Source organism: Malurus melanocephalus, unplaced genomic scaffold, assembly GCF_030028575.1.
Source record: "Malurus melanocephalus ecotype Western Australia unplaced genomic scaffold, MMel_1.1 scaffold_60, whole genome shotgun sequence".
NCBI classification, from domain to species: Eukaryota; Metazoa; Chordata; class Aves; order Passeriformes; family Maluridae; genus Malurus; species Malurus melanocephalus.
In genome coordinates this window covers 610,367-633,209 of record NW_026623292.1, presented here as the reverse complement: position 1 = coordinate 633,209, position 22,843 = coordinate 610,367, and the positions used below count along the sequence as shown (strand labels likewise).

The window sequence follows — 22,843 nt, the reverse complement described above, 5'->3', positions numbered from 1 at the left end:
GTGCGTGAAGAGGTGGAATTAGGGCTATCCATTCACTGGCTAAATTCCCTTTTTTTTGAAAGAACATTGCAAAAGCATTCCCTCCAGCGTTCCCTTTTACTTAAATGAAAAAGTTGGTATTTTATTTAAGGGTGGATTTTTACACTAGATTTGCTCTGAACTAAAGAGAACTAGCTGTCAAGAAGAGATGGAGAGGTCCTGAGCTCTTCTGCCCCTCACTGCAAGTTCCTGCCCTCTCCCCTCGCATTTAAGGATTGTAGCGTCCCCAGTGAGCTACATGAGTTCATTGATCCAAGAGAAAACAAACCTCTCCAAGAAAAGATTAGGTTCTGACAAGACAGAGATTTCTTCAAAGGAACTATCTCTTTTGGATGACAGCCTGAAATTACAAAGGGCAAAGCATCCTGTGAAACTGTACCCCCAGCCTAAGTCTCCATGGATTTGAGGTGAATGTAATACTGAAGCATTCCTATCACTCATTCCTATTCTGAATGTTTCAGAGGACTCTGTTCCTCCTCACTGAAGCATTGGTGAGGAATACTCTGCACAGCTGAGGACAATTTCTTCTGAAGTACAGTCAATCATCTGAAAATAGGTATCTAATATTAATTAAAATAATCAAATAAAGATCCTAGTATTTCTGACTTAATCCATTTGACTCAATGCACAGTGTCTCTGATTCACAGCAACATCCACTGATTTTTCAAATCACTACCAAAGCACATAAAAGTTAAAATATGTTCCTCTAAGAGAGCCTCCCAAATAGGCTTTCTTTTTACCGCTTTTGCTATGAGAAGAACTTCTCAGAACTGCAGGCTTACTGCTTTTCCCAAGGAATTCTGTCACAGTCTTCAAATTTTGTTTATGCTTGACTTTTTCATTGAGACTAATCAGCCATCCAGTATTTTGAACAGCTAATTATTCTGAATGACTTTCATTCAGACATTCTTTTCCATGACCTTCAGCAAGGACAGAGTTTCTCCATGTGTCTGTGATTCACAGCCACATTTTCTTTTTAAACCACTTCTCACTGTGGCATCCCATTTCTTCCAGACTGTAAAACTTTCAGCTTTAAATACATTCAATGCTGGCTGCCAGACACAAACAATCCTATAGTACTCCTAGCATTGAAAATCCTGCAATGAAATTTCTACCTCATAGAAAATTGACTTCAGATGTAACAATCTAACTAACATGAACACTAACTTGGACTGAGTTCTACTTTATTTATAGTGCTTAACATGCACAGAATTGTACTATTCTCAGCAGAATTTCTTCTAACACACACAGGGAAGCAGAGAACAGAATTGGATCTGCCCTCACATACTTCCTTCCTGTGACATGTCTGTATCACAAGAGCACAGCAGCCTGTAAAGTCCATAATGAATTTTCTCTCACCACGTCTCAGACATATTTCACAAGACCACAGATGTATTCATAAATTTCGCTGTACATTTTTATWAAAAATCTGTCATTGACATTTTATTTTTCCCATCTTTATGATTCAAAGCATGTCCTTGTATTTCTTTCTAATGAGTTGCAGCATTGCTCCTACTGTAGGCTGCTAGATATGTGAATTTTTAATTCTGAAAAGAAGCAATACATTCTGCAAACTCCATAAGTCATGCAAAAAGGAATGTCAAACCTTTATTGGATTTCCCTGACTGAGTTTTATATCCACCAACCTTTTAAACTGTACTTGAATAAATTAGGGTGTTTGGTTTATCGAGAATAAAAATTCAATAATAATTTTTAAAAGTGTCGGCAGCTACCATACACTGTRATGTATGCAGTTTCCTGCAAAATAATTCTGACATAGTACCATCCTTCACATACATTTAACAGGTTGTATTTTATAAATGGCATAAATTTTGTATTTGAAGGCTTTTATTTCTAAAGATAGGAAAATTATGACTACAATGCTATCGATCATAGATGAGAAACTGCGGCAGCCCAGTTAAGTTCCCACTGGCTGGAAAAGGGGAAACATAACCCCCCTTTTTTCCAAAAGGATACAAAGGAAAACCCAGGGGACTACAAACTGGTCAGTCTCACCTCAGTCCTTGGCAAGATCATGGAAAGCACAATCTCCTGGAAACAATGCTAAGACACATGGAGGATAAGGAGGTGACTGGTGACAGTCAACATGGTTTCACTAACAGCAAACTGCCTGACAAACAACAGGATGACARCATTGATAGATAAGGGAAGAGCAACTAACATCATCTCCCTGGGTTTGTGCAAAGCATTCCACACTGTCCTGCATGGCATCCTTGTCCCTAAACTGGAGATAAATGGATTTGATGGGTGAACCACTCAGTGGGTAAGAAATGGGCTGGATAGTCACATTCAGAGAGTTGTGGTCAATGACTTGATATCCCAGTGGAGACCAGTGACCTCTGGTGCACCTCAGAGGTTGGTGTCAGGAGTGGCGCTCTGTCACATCTTGGTGGGCAACACGGGCACTGAGATCAAGTGCACCACTGCAAGTTTGCTGACGACACCAAGCCTGGGGTGTGSTCTTTATTCTGTAGGGAAGGGATGACACCCTGAGGAACCTTCGAGGGTGTGAGGGGTGGGCCCATGTGAAGTTAGTGAAGTKCAACAAGGTTGAGTGCAAGATCCTGCACCTGAATCAGAGCAATCCCAAGGACAAGTACAGGCTGGGCAGAGAACGGACCAAGAACAAGCCTGAAGAGCCAGATKTGGTGGTTTTAATGATGAAATGCTCAACACGACCTGGCAATGGGCACTTGCAGCCCAGAAAGCCAAAAATATCCTGGGCTGCATGAAAGCAGCATGGCCAGCAGGTCAAGGGAGGGGATTCTCCCCCTCTACTCTGCCCTCTTGAGACCCCAGCTGGAGYGCTGCAGCCAGCTCAGGGGTCCCCAACATAAGAAAGATATTTACCTGTTGGAACAAGTCCAGAGGAAGACCAGCAAGATGCTGACAGGACTGAAGCACCTCTCCTACAAAGACTGGCTGAGAGAGCTGGGGTTGTTCAACCTGAAGAAGAGGAGGCTCMAGGGAGACTTAAAAGTGCCCCTAAAGAGGGCCAACAAAAAAGCTGGARAGGGAGTCTTTACAAGGGGAAGTAGTGACAGGACAAGGGTGAGTGGCTTTATACTGAAAGASGGTAGGCAGGTTTAGATTGGATATTAGGAAGCAATTCTTTACTGTGAAGATGGTGAGGCACTGGAACAGGTTACCCAGAGAAGGTGTTGATGTCCCATCCCTTAAGTCTTCAAGGAGAGGCTGAATGGGACTCTGAGAAACCTGGTCTAGTGCAAAGTGTCCCTGCCYRTCGTCCCTTCCAACCAAAATCATTCTATTATTCTACAAAAATTACTGTACACATAAATGATAAAGTTACTAACATTATACTTACAGAATTAATAATACACAGGTGTGTGTGTGGGTGCATACACATACACACATACAGATATGAAAATTCTATTTAGTYTGCCCTGTAACAACTTAGAGCTATATTTCTATACATAATGAAAGTGTGTTGCTCTAATGAGTACACTCCTTTAAAAAAACCACCCTGTTTGCTATTCCTGTGCTCAATATATCTGACACAACAGAGCTTTTCCATTTGCATTCTAGTTTGAAAATTATTTCATCAAGTTACCCAATAGTCAAATGAGCTATTAAAAAGGACTATGAAAAACTATATTTAAGGTATTTATGGAAAAGGAGTGCAAGCAAAGACAGAGACAGAAAATTTGTTAGGTTAATATAATACTCTGGAATGTGACAAAGAGGGAAAATTACCCAACATTCTCCATTAGAACTCATTGAGCTAATATCAGAATTTTAAATMTATTTTCGCTAAATAATCAGTTAAACGGCATGCTACGTTTAAGAAAAGCTCATAGGAGAATAAAGATTTGCAAAAGTTTCTGGCTACTAATTTCCTTTCAACTGTTTGTGTCCTCTTAGGAAGAAAAGAAAAAAAAATTCTTAAAGCACTGTCAATACAGTAAAAGAAGAGAAATACTGGTTTTGATGTGAATGCTGGCCAAGAGGCATCCCACTGTGTAGGTTATTCCAAAAAGGAGATTTTAAAAACTAATTTAATTCATCTGTAAGAGACCAATGTGACATTCRTTCAAAAATTAATCCAGTGCTATTTTTGTGCTCAAAGCTTCKTGGTCTTTTCAGGCAGCACCCTGACAGAGCAGCTCACTGCCTCCACTTTGCCCAGGCCACTGATACTTTTGAAGCTCTGTTTAAGCTTCTCCCTTCTCTCTCTTTTAGTGTTGTCAGTGAGAATACGCATGCCATCTATCTTTTTAAATCTGTAGGAATCCTTTATTTGTTCGAAGGTTTCTCTGTGGAGAAATGTTTCTGAGTGGAAAAGCATTTAGCTCAGTTTAGCTTTCTCAAGATAAACTGCAGTAGCTAAGTAAGTCTACCAGCATCAGGAAGCTTTATCTGATAACAATAACCATTTATTTTTTTTCTCTAAAGGGAGACAGGTACTTTAAACATGAAAGAAGTACCAAATGTGTTATTCACAATAATGGAAGGATGTCAATGGGCACGAGAACTTCCACAGGAAGTTTTCTACTAAGCTAGTTGTATGTTTAAAGGTGCTTTACTCAGAAATTCAAAACTAATTTATATACAATCTTACTGACTACAGAATACAATGAAAAGCACATTAACCTTTCTTGAAAGAAAGAACACATTTTGTACAGAGGTGAATGCAATCCTCTGGCAGTGACAGTAGGYAGAGCCTTTCCTTTTGCCATTTGACTGAGTGTGCTGCAGTAGGTAGACACAAAAGAGACTTTCTGCTGTTCCCAGAGTCCTTTTTTCTACACTACCATGATTTGCTTTAAAGGAGTTGCAAAACAAAAGCATTTTGTCAATAATCCATAGATCCATTTTTTTTCCATTTTGTCAGGCAGAATATTAAATTTCTTCTGTCATCTTGTCACTAGATTAGGTTAGTAATTTCCTAACAAAACTCTAGTATAAAACTCCAGTATAAATTTTAATATGAGGATACATCCTCTTCCAAAATGATTTTTTCCTTTTTAATTCATGTAATTTCAGAAACTAATGAATATATGGACAGATGACTAGATGACAGGTTTCAAAGAACTGCTTTTGCTTCCTGTGGCTAAACATTTGACAGTTTTCTTGCAGAAATGTGCTTCCTGAATAACACTTCACAGAAATTCAACAAAAAGAATTTATACGCCAAAGCTGTAAAAGCCAAACCCACATGAACTGTAATTACTTTAGAAAATAAGTGGCCAACAACTTTTGTATATCCCAGTCTTTATTGTTTTGTTCTAGTACTGTACACTGTCATTATCTATTCTTTCAGCAGTATTAAAAGGCTTTACAAACTGCTGATACTCAGTCATTTACTCTCTGGTGAAGCCAGAGAGCTTTATAACATTATCGGACCACATCGCATATCAAAAGACACTTAGCTTCTGCAAAAGAGGGCTCCTGATGCCAGACAGATTACATTATTGAGCTGTTAGAGTACCCACATCTGCTAATTTTTAGAAGGCCCATGAGAGTTCATGAATCCCGAAACAAAACCAAAAGCCTCTGTGGAATAAACATGAGATTATGTTTTCCTCAGTATGCATTATTTAACAATGTTTCTGCTTGGATTCCACAAATCCCATGTAGATTAACCATTTAATAAAAGCCCAAAAAYATAGATGCTCTACAGATGCTTTTGCAATGTAAGTTTTTCTATTTCACAAAAAACTTACAAGGGTTGCAGAAAAAGGCAYAACTAGAGAATCYTCGTATCACAAATACTAGATTTCACCTTTTGCAACAGATGGAATGCAATCCCTGGTGTTTAATTAAAGGTCTGAAATCACCTACATTATACTATTCTAATACTGATCTCAAGTGGATGCAGTGATACTGTAAGCACTTTTCCCCTCTGATGATAGTGCCCACAGAATTGCATCAAGTAATTTATTGTTATTTTTAATTATAGGGTCAGTGAGATTTTACCTCAATTCTGTTGAAACCTGAGGTCCTTCTTCCTGTCATTGCATGATAACTTTAGGGCCAGAAGTCCTTAGATTTACACATGATAAGACGAGGTTCCACAAGTCTACTTCACAAAACCATCCCATCTTCATCAAGTTACACTGGCTTCTGGTCCACCACTACAAGTCTTTGTCCAATTTAATTTCATCACTACCATACTACAGGTTCTCTAAAGTTACAGGCAAATGTTCTCTTCCACCTGGCTCAATTAACAAAGGAATTGACAAGATTTAAACAAGTATCAAATGAGGGGTTTAGCTCATGGGAAGGCAATACCCATCAGCAGGGAGAAAATCAGGCAGGCTGATTAAATTTTGCTGGTTCAGCTGTCTGAAGAACACCTGGCTGGCTACACCTAATTTCAGAAGTCACATGTCAGAAAGCTAATTATATCCACACAGGATGTTTTGTTCCTTCAGCCATTTCCTATTGGGAATGAATGGTGAAGAATTATGGTCACTGAAAACCATAACTGCTTCATAACTGCTGTCGTGTGATAACGCCCAGCTAAGGGCCAAGTGTGCATCAAACATCCCTGTGTCATGGTTTAACCCCAGACAGCCACTCCTCACTCCCTCACCCAGAAGATCAGGGAAAGGATTGGAAAGGCAAAAGCCAGAAAAACTGTCTTTACTGCAATCCATAAGTTAACAGGAAGAGCAAAGGCCACAGAGAGCAAAACAAGGAATGAATTTACCACTCTGCAATGGCAGGCAGGTGTTCAGCCATCCCTAGGAGAGCAGGGTCCCATCACATGCTGTGGTTACTGGGGAAATAAAACGCCACCACTGCAAAAATCACCCCCTTCCTTCTCCCCCCTCCGCATATACTGTACATGATGGAATGTGGAGTCTCCCTTTGGTCAGAGGGGGTCACCTGTCCCAGCTGTGTCTCCTCCCAGCCTCCCATGCAGTTGCAACTTCCTGGCAGTAGGAGAAACAGAAAAGACTTTGGCTCTGTGTAAGCCCTCCTCAACAGCAACAAAACATCTCTATATCACCAATCCTGTATTCAACACAAATCCACAACACAGCCCCTAAGCAGGCACTGTGAAGAAAATTAATCCTACCCAAGCCAAAATCAGAACACACTGTGTCACAGAAAGCTTTCCATATTCTGTCATGGCCACTCTTCTTTCAAATTAATTATGATGAAAAAAARCATAGTCATCTTCGCATGGATCTTCCTGTTTGTGTAGACTAATAGAGATGRAAAAGAGCTTCATTAAATCAACTAAAGAATTAAATTAAATATTCTGGACCTAATTCCATCAGTTTTCATATACCATTATGAATGCAATCTCACCATATATACCCWAAGGTAATTAATTATATCCTAGCTTAGTAATGCCAATAGGAATTCTGCTGCTAAGTTCAATTAGACATGAATGCATCCAAAACAAATAAGGTTATCMCTTAGATGAGTACAAGTAACAAAAGAGTTACACAACCTGTTACGAAATTGATTCCTCTTGGAACTTAAATGGAAGTTGTGCTGAACTAATGTGATTTAGATTCAGGAGAGGAGTACAGGTAAAGTAATCAGCTTTCTTGAGGTCTGTGAGAAGAAAGGGTGAAAAAGGGTGCCTGAGAGCAAAGGTGTTCTGCCACCCATATCTCACAGGCTCCACAGAGGAGCYTCTGTCAGACACAACATGTCACAGGCACTTACTGTACTAAACAGACAAGGATGGTACTGCATGTGTAACAGAGATAAGTGCTGACACCTGTCAAGGTGCAAGGCACACACTACACATTGCCCTACAGTCTGCTTGGGTCCTAAGCCTGTGYTCTTTGTAACCCTTCTCTCACAGATTCACCTCTTGCTCAATATCTCTTCTTGAAGCTCTCCTGAAAGCAAGGCCCATGGCAGAGCTCTCCACTGAATAAGGTGTAGGAAAAGAGGTGAACCTTTACAAGAGATGTGCTGCAACTGCAAGAACAATCCTGGGTGCAGTAACATTTGCTGCTACAGTCTTCAACTCAGTGTATGTATATTTGTTTATGTGTACTTTTCCAAGGAAGAAAACCTTGGTTTTGGCTGGTTAGGTAACTCAACCCTGGACCCTATGCAACTCAGGGACAGATAATAACTCAACAGAGAACAAGCTGAGAAGATGAAATACTGCATGCTCAAGCCACAAGATCCTACTTGAACAGCTTGGACCAAATCCAGAAAGAACAGCCACAGCCTTCCCAGCCTGAATGGAACACCATAAGAAGAGTAATTCACATTGTTGGTTTGGGCATCTATGTACCCTGTAAATTGAACACAAAAGAGACACCTCTGCACAGTAATCACAACAGCTAGCAATCTCAGTGAGGAAATACCCATTCCAGTCAACAGAGACTGTTGAAAGTTATTTAATTCTKTCTTCCGATATTCAAAGTACTGTTATATCAGCATGAAACCAGAAAAGAGAGCTGCAAACCTTTTGTGCAGTGATAATAACATACCATGATTTCAAGTATGGAAAAAAGATGCAGCAACATTTTGCACATTAATGTGGTAGAATTACAGAATATGCTGAGTTCAAAGGGACCCATTAGGATCATTGAGTCCAACTCCCAGTCTTGCATGGGACAGTCCCAAGAATGCTTCTTGAACTCTGACAGGCTGATTCTGTGACCACTTTCTTGGGGAGCCTGTTCCAAAGGTCATACAGTTACAGAGTAGGAGGAAAGCTCTATAGTAGGCCTTTTGCATTTCACATTTAAGCTAGCTAAAGGCCCTAATCATGGGACTCTCGGGAGTTTCTATTACTCCATAAGCTGGGCCACTGTGCACTCAAGAAAACCTAACTGCTTGTATGAAGTATACATAGCAAGGAAGTATTAGTAATGAGGAGTACACCATCTGTCAAACTCCAGGTATCTTCTTGTGCAAGGCTGTTCTCTAATAAGAGTCCAATGCTCCCTTACATTAGTGGTTTTGTGGAAGCTGTTTCTGGTCCTTAGGAGAGCTCTGTCCCACTTGCTGAAGAACAGATCCTGTTAAAGGTGTTGGTGAGAAGAATAAAACTAAGCATTYTCCTTGGACCTTTAAGTGAACAGTTACAACCATGTAAAATACCTTGCATCRATGAAAAATCCTCTTGTAACTTCATACAGGTTACCTGCATAATTTTTGCAATAGCAATATGAAGAAGCTCTCAAAATCCTTTTCATAGCTTGCTTCTTTGATACCAGCAAAAAAAAAAACCATCAAATACCTTGGAAGAACTTCTTTGGTTTTAAAAAGAACAGGTGTGGATCCAGTTTCCTTATAGTTTAGGCATAAGCTATTCATCACTTTTCTGCATTAATGCCAACAGGAGTCAAAAAAATGCCCCATCAGCTTTTCTTGACTTGTGTTAATTTTCAGACAGAGGATACTTCTCAGCAGATTGTTTTTACAAAACCTTCAGATTAAAAGCTTACCTATAAGCTAACTTAAAAGTTGATAGCAACATTCGTATGAAAATGTTGAGAATCAAAATTGTATTTTACACTAGGTACTGTTTTGGGGGAACTGTATAAGGAAAGAAACAAGATTCAAACGTTAATGTAGAAAAATAACTTTTACARTTCCTGTTAAATCCCAAATCCATTTTTAACATCTGCAGGCTGCACGGATATTTTGTGTCTTCCAGCAYTGAACATCAACTAATAGAATTCATGAATATGTCACTTTTCCACGTTCCTGAACCACCACATTGTTCTGGAAAAGTTCCCAAAGGCCCCAAACCCAAAAACTCCTGTCTTTACTCTTTCAACAGCAAACACTGTGCTAGATGAATCAACAAGACATGAAGAAGTACAGTGAAGAAAATGTTACAATGTATGGTAAGAAACTTAATCCATTTCACCTGCATGAACTGAAATTGTCAGATTCTTCAGGGCTCCACAAGCAGTCCAAGGCAACTACTACTGCCTTGRATAAATGCCTGCTTTACGACATTCCACACCAACATTCAGGATATGGCTCTACTTCATAACTTTTGCAACTATTTGAAAGACATTAATGGGTGGAAGCATATCATCCTTCTGCAGTCCGCTGTTCTAGATGTGAAGGATTCAACCCCTTCCAAACCTGTGTGGCTTGAGCGCTGCAGCCATTTCATGGGGTGGACTCGAGAAACCTGTCTGAACACACTTCAGCTARCAGAAAGACCTGTCAGCTGGTGGTAGGTTATTTAATGTATACCTACAGGGTTTAAATCTTCCTTGCAACATTTTTCTCTTTTCCCTGGCTGGAAAACATCCATTCCTGCCAGCCAAACATCTATTTTCCTTTGAAGTACTTCCTGCAAATTTAATTGCCCAGTAAATTGCCAAAAAAACTTCCAAGGCATAGATCAGCCCTGAGAGACTCCAGGGGAAGCTGCCTGTAATTCATCTTTCCACAGTCAGTGAGGAGGGCAGAGMTGCCCTTCAGTCATAAAAATCAATTTTTGTCTGGATGTAATTCACGGAGCTAAAGCCAGTCACATACAGGACGCAAAAMCCCTCACCATTCTCGGTGGAATCTGACATTCCACTGGAGCAATACTTTCGAAAACTGGGATATTCAGAGAATTAGTGTCTCTAACTACACAGGCACCACAAATAAATTGTTTCCTATTTGAAAATGTACCTTCTTAGACAATTATACTTCTACAGTTCCTCAGCCCTCTTATACAGTTCTTCCATTCTTGGCAGGTGCTCCAAATTGACTAGGTACCATACTTTTCAGGTCAGCAAGGTTCAAATAATGACACAACATARGAAATACCATGGAGAGGAACATGAAGGTAGTAAAATTTTTTTTTAGTAACTGAAGCTATTTTAGAGTCTCAGTCTCAAACTTTCTCAAAATCAATAACTGCCAATAATGAAACWAAAATATCAAAATTCTTGAAAGACAGAAAATATGAAGGTTAAAACAGAATWTTTTTTTAAAAGAAAATGCCAAATAACTTCAGAAAAAATCCTAAAAGCGTTGACTTCATTTCACCATACTGTAAACTACACATCTCATGSAGTTCTGGAAACTGTTATCTGTCAGGAAAATATTGAGGTAACTCTGAGATGCAATAATGCCTAGCATAGCATGAATAATCCATTTGGGGTTTGTTGTTTGGAAACAAGCCTTCTACAAAAAAAAAGGTTTATGATAAACTACATGCTGTTCATCACTCATGACACATTTAATGATTAATATTTTAGTGAATATTCTTTAAATTGTCAATTCAGAAATACCAAGACTTGTACACATAAGATACTCAGGCCTGCTAATGGTGTTGGAATACATTATGATGAAGGGTTAGTTTTAATGGCATTATTTAATTTTAAATTAAAAATAAGCTTTAAGAACTGCAGTGAAGCTAAGTTTTTATGTTAAAGCTTGGTCTGACCTGCTTGAAGAAGCACATGTGATGCATACTTGGAGTGAGGCAACAGTGGTTCCTCTGCTCCCAAAAAGAAGCCAGAGACACTAGAGGTGCTTCTCCTCTGCTCCTGCTGAACCTTTGAATTGCAAATAGGCCAAATTCCTCTACTGAAGAAGAAAAGAACCACATGAACAACTGCCCTGAGATCAGACAGAGTCCCATCCTCCTCTGAACACAACAGGGGTCAGCGAGGAATTAATTCTGGGTGACACACACATAGCCTCGTGTTGGGAGCAGTGCAGGGCATGAAGAACAAATCCAGTTTTCACCTTGTTACTCTGAACAAGTCTGTATGTTTYAAAAGGTTGAGTTTCAGTTTGCTCAGAATCAACTGAGGCTCTGTAATCATAAGCAAACCGAACCCCACTGAAAGGACTGGTACTTTTTCTAGAGATAGATCAACAAAATATAGCTCAGAATTTGAAGACTACAGCAAAATCATGRTTTAGGCTCGGTCAGTGGAGCAATTACTATTATTTTCAGTAATAAATTACTTTTTATCCATTCTATGCCTTCGCCTGGTGTTATTCTGATATGGCAGAACTAGCGAAATAGCTGACACAGATATTTCTTGGGAAATAAAGAAAAGGAAGAAGATAGTTACAACATACCATTTGCCTTTATTCACTCATCTAAAGCACAGACCTAGATTTGCTAGCATATTACTGTTTTAGAAATAAATCAAAACATTCCAGATACCTCTCCATGTACTACCAGTTTGTAACACTGATAACATGAACATCTTGTTGCAGAGATGAACACAAAGCTAAATCAGTAATGCACAAATGAGTCTGCTGTCTTAATGCTTTTAGGATACGATTTCACTGATAGAAATAGTGCAAAATTAACATGAAAAGCTACATTGTATCAGTCACTTAAATAGTCACATACATTTAGACATAATACTGTCCTGTTGCAAAACACTAGAAAAATTTTCTGATAATTAACGGGTCATTCAGACTCCTCTGCAAAACAACACTGGCCTTCAACAAAGACTGAAGCCCTCCAGATATTAAAATGCACGACATTTGCTGCCTTCATTACATCCATTACATTTTTTCTGATACATAAATCTATCCAGATTATCCCACAATATTATGTATGCTCATTATATTTACTAACTCCTCTATAAATTTATGATAAAACCAAGAATCTATGTCTTTTTTTTCCCGTTATTGTAGACAGTAATAAAAAACAGTGATTTAAAAACCAGTAGTGATTTAAAAAACAATTTATCCCTCTCCATGTTGAACCTTTACCCTTTGTCCTTTATATTTTGCTGTAATCTCTTCCAGTGGTCTTTTCCTATTTGATTTTGTAAGCTTATCTTTTGTGTCATACAGTATCACAAGTTSTTCTGAAAACTCAGTTGTATCCTTTGTTTCAGCTTCTGCCTTTACTATACACTAATGAAATTGTGAACATGAGTTTGTTCACATGTTGGCAAAGAATTCCATAAAAAATTAAGCATTTCCAAGCCTTCCATGACAGACCCAGGGAAAAGTGGTGTATTCTGGGATTTCAATACAGAATGTCTTGGCATCATGCTGCAGCCTTTTTCAGGACTGYGTTTTGTTGCCCATTTTTCATGTTAGCATACTCCATAAAACATTTAGTAAACTTAGACTTAAAGCAAGTAAGTAAAATGCTTCCAAAAAGTACTTTAGTATTTTAAAAAGGATTGAGTTACGGTGGCGCTGAGGTTTTTGTATATTCCCAAYACCAATCCCTAAAGACACAGAGGAAGGGGGATGGTAGAAAATACTCAGCTAGACTTCAAGGTGCACCACAAAAAGCCAAGATGCAGTAGTCAGAAGTTACAGCAAAGTAAAGTTCAGACTTAAATAAGAAATTTCCTAGGTAGAGCTGTTAAGGACATACTACATTGTCCAAGGAGACTGTAGAACCTCCACCCTTGGAGATTTTTGAAACTGAATGGGACAAAGCCCTGAATAATCCGCTCTGACTCTACCCTTCCTTTGCTTCGAACAGGACGCTGTACTGGATGATTTCCAGGGCTACCAGAAGACTTCAAAAACTAAATTACTGTATTTTTCTACTAATTAYGTAGCTTGAAAATTCTTTTAAGATSAAGTTATATATTTGCCTTATAGAGTAGCTCCAATAAGTAAATGCATGAGTGTAAGCTTCACCTAAATGTCTACCAAAAATCATGTTTCTCTTTAATTGGATCAATTTCCATTGATTAAACAACTACGCTGTTAATTTCACTGACGCACCCAAACACCTGAAATTAGGTGGAGTAACTCCATGTCTTAAATATTTGTGTTTGCTGCCTTCTATATTTCACACTCATTCAGTATTTCAGTGAAGTATAAGCACCAAGGAACAAAAATATAGCACTCAAATAGTTTCCCAAGATCTTTTACCACTGCTTCTCTCGCAGGAAGTTGAAAGCTCAGAAAGTTTCCAAAACCACAGAAAAAAACCTGAACAAAACTTGGTTTGACTTTCCTTTGCTTTTCTTTACCATCCCTCCCCTTTTAACATTATGTTAAAAAAGAAAAAAGTTATAAAATGTTTATTTATGGCAACTGTGGTTGCAAGCACAGTTACCACAGGAACAGACTCAAATTTGCAATAATGTAGGAGTATCACTTTTATCCTACATAAGTCATCACCCAAAGTTCTTGCAAAATGAGTATGCACCAGGAGCCGAGCGCTCAGGATTATATATTTTCCTTACATGCTGTCCTCTTTTAACATATTGGAAAAGCAAGATATCCAAAAAAGGAACAAGTGATTTAAAGAGGTCCATTTAATTTCATCTACATATGAGGAAATCAGAGATTATGAAGTCAGGCAAAACCCCATGTTTTATATGAATACTAAAACTATCCTAGACACCATACACTCACTACATTTGGGCAGGCTTCAATAGAACTAGAGTTGCTGCGATTCCTAAATGAGTTACAACTATTTCTGTTTAAACTCTTGGTAGCTTATTTATGAAACACATCAGTTTATTATCAATAAATTAAATCTCTGTGAGGTATTTTTTAATATAAATAAAATCATGTCTTTCCACAAGTGAAAATAGAAGTTTTCATTTTACAGCCTTCCATGTCCCAGTCTGTTAAAAATGTCTCTTGGTTTCTAGAGGTAATTTTTGCCATGTAAAATGCTAACATCTTGATTCTTGAATAAGAAACCCTCTTCATCCTTTCCTTGCTCATGTTAGGAAACTACGGATTACTGAAATATGTTCCTCTGTTCCAGACAGTTTCTCCTATCAAGTTTCCTAAATTTAATTAGATGGTATGCCAGCCTTGTTAGAATGAGGTCATTTTTCACAACAAATTTTACAAGGAATAATGTAAACTTGAAAAATTGAACTTCTGTWATTATAAATAATTCCTCTGACTCCTACTAATTAAAAGTTCCCTCAGTTCAGTCTGTTTATCATAAACAGCTGGGAGACACCATATAAAGCCTTTTTTTCTCTTTATTTTCCACTTCTGTCAGCAGGTCTTTTTATTAGTAAGGACAGGGAGGAACATAAACAGTTTCTCTATAAACAATGTTGACAGTAGCTACCTAGCTGACTTCGCACCACTTCGAATATTTTCAAACTTGACTATGTTTAAATAACTGTCTGCACGCTTTTAAATATACACCAATAAAAAAAGCATTATTTTAGAAWCACACATTCAAGCCAGCCAAAACAAGAGTGACAACATTGTTTTAAACAAATCTTGAACTGGGGACACACTGGAGCCACCCTGCCAGCAGCACCTGCTAGGACAGAGACACTCTGGGCAGAACAGACCAGCTAATGGCTGGCTCAGTGGGTGACAGGAGAGAAGCAGATGTTGTTTATATTGACTTTTGCAAGGCTTTTGACATTGTCTCACATAAATTCCCCACAGACAAACTGATGAAGTACAGACTACAGAACTGGACAGTGAGATAGACGGAAATCTGGCTGAACTGCTGGCCTCAAAGGGTTGTGATCAGCATGAAGTCTAGCTAGAGAAAAGTCTGCTGGTGTACTCTGAGGATCAGTACTTGCGCCAGTTCCATTCAACTCCTTCATTAATGACCTGGATGCTGGGATACAGTGCACCCACAGCAAGTTTCCTGGCGACACCAACTGGGAAGAGGGGCTCACAGACCAGCTGGTTGAACTGGCATTCACAGGCACCTTACAAAGCTCAGCCATAAACCAACAGGAATTTTACGAAGTTCAGCAAAGGGAAATACAAAGTCCTTCACCTAGGGAGGAATAACCCCAAGCACCAGAACAGGATGAAGCATGATCAGCTGGAAAGAGGCTTTGCAGGAAAACRCCAGGGAGGTATCCTAGTGGGCTCCAAGCAAGCCACAAGCCAGCAGTGTACCACTGCAGTGGGGAAGGCCAAAAGCATCTTGTGCTGCATTAGGAAAAAATGTTATCAGCAGGTCAAGACAGAGATCATTCCACTCCACTCAGCACTGCTGAGATATGCCTGAAGGGTTGTGTCCACTTGTGGGCTGCCCAGTACAAGCAAAACATAAGCAACCCAGAATGCAGTCCAGGGTATGACTGCCAAGACGATTAAGGATTGGAGCATYTGACGTGGTGAGCCTGGAAGCACGGAGACTCCAGCCTGGAGAAGGCTCCAAGAGATCTTGTCAATGTGTATAAATACCTGAGGGGCACAGGGGTAAAGAGCACTTCTCAGTGGTGCCCAGCAGCAGGGTAAAAGGCAATGACCACAAACTGAAACAGATAAAATTCCACCTAAACAAAAAAAAGATCTTTTCTACTCTATGGTTGCTCACCAGCTGCCCAAGCAGCAACCTCCTTTACTTGATCAGAGTGGGTGGTGAACTGGACAATCTGCAGACAACCTTTCCAAYCTCAAGTATCCCACGTTTTTTGTGGAAGAGACAAAAGGGTAAATTCATCTAAGTAATATAGACTGGCTTAATGTCAGTTGTTTTCTATGCACATACCAAGCCTTCAATAAGACAAAACAGTTCCCTTGTACATCAGTTGCCTGTGTCTGACTTCATTATATGAACGTAAGTGATTTGACTTAGGAAAAGCCTCATTGTGCAGATATAACAAAGTAAGTTCTTTTTCTCTCTAAAGCTTTTCCTCATGCTCAAACCTGTAGGTCTTAAACAGTATGAGAACCACATAACATAGAGTTTAAGACAGTGTATTTGTTTTCACCAGTCAAATAATTCACCTTATTGTCTATTGAAATGTCCATTTGYATCAGCAAACTTCCGTCATTTAATGGATTTCTGTGTGTCTCCTTYAGTGAGTACTCAAGTGGTAAAGCTTGTTTAACCAAAGCAGGGCAACGGGAAATCATCCYTCTCCTTTGACAAAGCCTATTCTCTCACATCAAAGTATTGACAGTTTTGTTTCACAACTGTAGGAAAAATGAGAGGAACCCAGAGAACATCACAGAGAAAAGCTAGAACATCTCATTCATGAGGAGCAGGCACCTGTGCACTGACCCAGTTAGGCATTCAAACAATTGTCACTTTGGAGCTGGCTGGTTGTCACTCATCCAATTAGCCCCAGGGGATGTATTGTATGGTGGCATTCCCTGACAGGAGAACTGGAGCAATGGAGGCAATGAAGGCACAGTGATAGGGTGCCAGGATCCTGGTGAGTGAGAGCAGCCAGTAGCAAAGCCAAAGAACTTCAGAGCTTCCTTAACTTGGTTACCATCCAAAAAGCCTTTCAGAGATTTCAATGGTCATTTTTTTTTTTTCAGAGCAGTCTAGTTTAAAAACCTTACAGTAACAGTCCTCTTTATCCAAAGATGCATTAACTCCTGAGTGACTAACATAAGAACCATTTCAGAAGAGGTAAAAAACAAACAAGCAAACAAAATATCTTCATGGCAGGGAGAGGACCCACTAAATGTTACTTTCAGTAACACTAATAAGTAATCCAGAAGTCAAAATGTTTCAGTGACCATGTCCTCCCTTCCGTTTTAAATGTATTACTGGCGCTCTCAGACTGTCTGTCTGCTTGACCACGTAACAGAGGGATAAAACACTTTGCAATCATCCACGCCTACACACTGTAAAAGATAAAAAAGTTCTGTTCTACTAAACTACACACAATACTGCATTCAAGATCCCCAAATCAGATTTTCATTAAAAAAAAAATCAGATACTAAACCACAGTTGACTATTCAGCAGCTACTACTCACTTCAAGTAAAGCTCTCTTCTTATGCCGAAATAATTACACAATTCAAACACAAGAGCAGGGAGGGAGTTCAAGRGGGATTGGGAAAAAAGAAGTTAGGACCTAAACCATGTGAGCAAAGATTTCAGAATGTCCCCATCACTAAATCTGTGGTCTCTGCTAAAAGAAAAAACTTTCAATTTTTTGGTACAATATAGAATATTCTTTCTAAGTTCATTTTTCCAGACTCACTTTTTCATGAGTTGACTTTCTTTGACACTATTATCTCCAGTAAGGAATATCAGAAATCATTAAGGCCACCTTCAATTACATAAAACAATAAAATACTTTCAGCTGCTTTTCTAGTTAACATATTTAGATATGGCCTTCAGTTACARCTTGAGCTGAAATTTAAAAAGAAAATCACAGACTGTTAAGTAAAAATGAAAATGCAGGTAAACGCAGAACATGTTACATGATTACCCTGGATAACACTTAATAGAAACTGAATTGAAAGATAGAAATTAACAGATAGAAAATCAATGCCAGTAGTTTGGGGKTTTTTTTTCCCCCGCAGTTAGCATAGGAAAATAAACTAAAGAGGGAAAAATTATCTTACCTTTGTACAAATAACTTCTGAGAATGTTGGTCTCTCCCTTTACTTTTCCTTCTTTTCTTATGTCCTGTATGACAGGTCTCTGTTACTGCCTTGCCTGAGAAAAAAAACATACAACTTGAAGTATTTATAGAAACAAATAATTATGTTTACTGTTAAATTACAACAAATACTTCATATATCTTGATAAAGCTGCAATACTAAATTCAGTTAAGTCAAATGAAATTGTATTTTAATAGAAACTAATTTATATACATTGGGCCGAAGAAAAAATAAGAAGTATTAGAAACAAAAGCAGCTCCCGAGGTTTCAAAGCTGGGTTTTGCATTTAGCTCTGTGAAATAGCCAGTTACATCAGACCAAACCAGAGTAGCCATATCCAGGTTTATCAGGTTCATTGTACCATTAGTGATAAACAGTCAGTGCTTCACAAAGCAAGACAATCAAGAAGCGGAACCACATCTTTCCAGTGTTCAGTAACCCAATTTAAGGCACCCTGGGTACCTCAGGACTAAACACTTGAGTGCTCTTTGTGCTACATGTGCTCAAGCTTCTAAAGACATCTGCTGGAAGAGGTGCTAGCAGCTGACAGCAAGCCTCTATTGCAGGGAAACCTTTGGTCGCAGACAGCACTTGCCCAAAAAGAGAGAGATATGAGTCATAGGCAATTTGTAATTTGTCTGATCTCCCACTTTCTAGGAGAATATCCTCAATTCTAGTGGAAGGATGGGATGCACATCCCCCACTCCTCTCCTCCCCCAGTTACAAGCACGAAACAATGCAAGAGAAGACAGCAGGAGAGGTTTATTTTGAATTCTTCATTTATTCACAAGAATGCTGCACCCAGTTCCTCTCATCTCTTACTTTTTGTTACTTTAAGCTATCTTATGTTTTGTTGAGAACAAGTTGCCTATCTTTCCATGGCATATGTGGAACTGAACTTTCGAGGGAGCAAGACTGAAGACAGATCAGGAATTTTGAAAGTGAGCTTCAAAAACTTTCTAACTTAGGATTCTCCTTACAGTCTTTGAACTTCAACACATGCTGCTCATCTGCAAACTCAGTTACCCTTGGCACAATATGAAGTCTTTATTTCAGTGAACTGGTGACGAACTGCAGAGAGCAGCAACAAATTACCATCACCACAACACCTGTTATTTTGTGTCCTGTACATAAAATATGCACACCTTACTTGTAGGAAAGTAATTAAGGTTCCTTATTTACTCTAAACTGCAGATTGGCATTGTTTTGTATAGTAAACCAGGAGAAACTACAACATCCCAGCTTACGAGAGTGACACAGGAAGATCAGTTTAATTTCTCATCAACCTGAATAATCAATTTCTTTCCATATACTTTGAAAAGCCTTTTTATAGTTAGATTGGCCTGCCAATTGGCAAAACCTTAGAACCCTCCTGTAGCTATTTCTTTCAGTAACGAACAACACTTCTCATAAATTGCTTTTTATCATGCTCTTCTAAAACAACTTGTTGCTTTACATAATGAAACACTGGAAACAATACATTAACTTTGTAACTTCTGGAGTTCTGGCATATATAATTTATTTCACCGGGGTGAAATTCACATAGGAGACTCACTTCACTGCCTTTATCTTTATTCAGGCACTCAAATCACTTCCAACCCCCCGCCTCCATATTCAGCTGGAAAAGCTGCCGGCAAACCAGCAGGATCTGGATGAGCCAAAGTCAACACAGAACTTGCATTCAGCRGTGCTACATGCGTGCAGCTCCTAATTGAGCACAGCACAGGCTGACAATGATCGCACAGATCCCATTATACCAAGGTAACAGCGACATCCACCCTGCCATTCACGCTGCTTCCTGGCTGCTTCGGTGCCCCAACAAACTGAGACAAAACCTGAGCGTGCTTTAGAGAACGTTCCAGCCCAAAGAACCCTTCCAAACAACAGCATGGCTAAAACTGCCTTAAGTTGTGACTCTCCACTCTTGACAGCCCTGCAATTATCCCATTTCAGAAACTGCATCCTCAGCTGCAGCCTCTGCCTGCCCCCATGGGACACACCGGAGCAGACCACACGGATTTACAATATTAGCCTGTAACATCATGACTTTGATGGGCTKCAATATAGCTTCCTTTATTCCAGGTATCTCTGAACTAAAGACACCAACTACTTATCAGGACTKCAGGAATACTACAGCACCCACACCACAACCAGATTATGGCCAGCCTTCTTTTTTAAGAGACTAATTTTCTAAAGCATTAAAATGCACAGACCTTGCCAAGCAGCRTACCTTGATGACAGGAATTTGTCCCTGCCTTCTTCTTTTTGCCATTTAAGAACATGCCAAAAGTTAAGCATGTTCTAAAACCCAGGGATGACTTGTATGAGACCTCATATACAGCAGAAAATCACAGCTCTATTAATACTTCAGGTAATCTTTTCCAAATTTCTAACATTCACTAAAAGAAGGGAAAAAACCTAGCAAGAAAGAAAAATCAAGAAGGGTAAAAATGATGGTTCTAAAAAAATAACAGATTAGATGAAATATGTTTTCAAATTAATGAGATATATTTTGGGTTATATAATTTCCTTGGTCACTAGCATATTGTGGAAATCTAAAGCACCCTTTTGAATTTTCTGCACTTGACATTATGCTTACTGCACACTTATTTGTTCAAAAATTTGTGAAAGAACTACAATTTACATAGCATTGTTGCTTTTCTTGTAACAGTGTTGACAGACTCCAGGGAAGCTAAATTTAGAATAGAAATACATAGATTGCAATAGAAAACTATTCAAAAAGTTCTAATGTAAAAAAAATCCAAAATACAAAAGATTAATTTTTATTTCATAACCTGATTGGCTAAATAGTTTTATATAAAATGTACTCAAAAATATTATTTAAAATGTCAGGACACTTTAATATTTTTAATGTAACCTTAAAGAGCAATACTGAGACAATATATAGCTTTCTCCTAAAATTGATAATGTATCTATATACATATAATGAAGTTTCSGTTTACTTTACAATACCGTGGAAAGTTCTTTAATATAAAATATTTGCTTTGTGATATTTATTGTATTTAACCACAGTTTTATGCAATCCAGTACTGCAGAGCTCCATTGTTCACTCTCATGTAGCTTCTTCTTTCAGAGCTAAGGAGTAATGAGGAGCTCTCAGAAAAGGAGAAACCACCCTGCTTGTTGATGAGGGCAGTGATCCATCTTGCTGTCATAGCTATCTTATTTCTGGGTGTGCTCAACCCCAGATGATTCTGACAAAGTAATAATGGAAAAAATATAYAGTGGAAATACAACAAAAGTAACTTTTTTATTTTTCATTTCTGAAACACAAATCCTCACAAATATATTTCCTAGAGCAAGTAATCCAGCCTAGATTATATTAACATCCGTAAGAACAATGCCCAGATTTTATGCATATTATACTAATCAAAACAGAATACAGATTTCATCTGATCTTTAATATGTTGCAAAGTCATGCCCTTCCTTCGTGGATACAAATTATAACCCCATTCTTTCAATTCCTAGACTATTAACCAAAGCGGAATGTCTCAGTAATTTACATAGTGTGGGTTTATTATCCTGTTCAAAGTTATAACCTGAATTCCCTCATGAAACTTCATTCCAATAAATCAAACTAACTAATCCTAGGGTACGTAAATTTCAACTATTTKAGTGATTAAGAAGTACCAGGATAGAAAAGGGAACTCGGCCATTACCTTGTGTGTGTAGCTATGAAGCCGTCTTGGTCCTCTTTCTTTTTTGGTGGGTTGATTTTTCCTTTCTTTCTGCTAGTGAGAGGTAAGAACTTGTACTATGCTCCCCTTCATGTTGCAAACTTGACAAAACTCTGGTGCTAAGCTCTGCAGTTGCTGGCCTGTGTGCAGGGGCCGCACAAGAGGAGCCGTTTCCAGCAGCCCGGCGCTTTGTCCTCGGCCCTCCCAAGCTTCTGTGTGATCAGCACAGGCTTTGTGGCCATACAATAGGRGTTAAACATTTCCCTGTATTTATATAAAAGCAGAGCTAAATCTGCTTAGGTGCATGAACCTTTTAATGAAATGATGCTCACACTATTAGGGCATTTTTCCATTTGTTTGGGTTTTTTTAAGAGTAATTAAAAATTAAAACCACAAAATATATGTATATGGTTTTTCATTATATGCAATGCATAAAAAAATGCAAGCAATATTAAAATTTTTATCCAGTTCTTATATTATCCACGATTTCCTTCTAAACAACTACCTGTGACCTGCCTATTAAATTAGAGATATAGTTACATTTTTCCTTTACATTTATTCTACTTGATGACTTGTCACTGGGCCAATCCACTGATCTCCAGTGTGTCTAAGAGACAGATCATTGCAAAAACTACAATCTGCACCCAGTGATGAAATTCCAGAAAATTTAAATGTACTGAGACATAAAGGAGAACATTTTAAAGAATCAAATATGTTTGCCCACAGTCCTAAAGACACTGATTTCACACACCACATTAACTGCTGGACCATCCTTGCTTTCCAAGGAACTACCTTGAAGCAACACTGGTAGAGAACACTTGTATTTATCTCAACTCCTATAGAAAGAAATCCTATTTAAAAACATTCTACCTTATTCTAT

The 22,843-nt window shown here is 38.6% G+C and overlaps 1 protein-coding gene across 12 annotated transcripts in view; it reads right to left on the bottom strand.

Moving 5' to 3' along the window:
- Window positions 1-22,843, bottom strand: part of NRCAM (neuronal cell adhesion molecule) — a 146,113-nt gene that overhangs the window by 82,015 nt on the left and 41,255 nt on the right. For all 12 annotated transcript variants that reach the window (XM_057366128.1, XM_057366123.1, XM_057366124.1 and 9 more), the window contains exon 2: window positions 18,227-18,320. The gene's annotated coding sequence lies outside the window, so the exon portion shown is untranslated. The remainder of the gene's footprint in view (window positions 1-18,226; window positions 18,321-22,843) is intronic.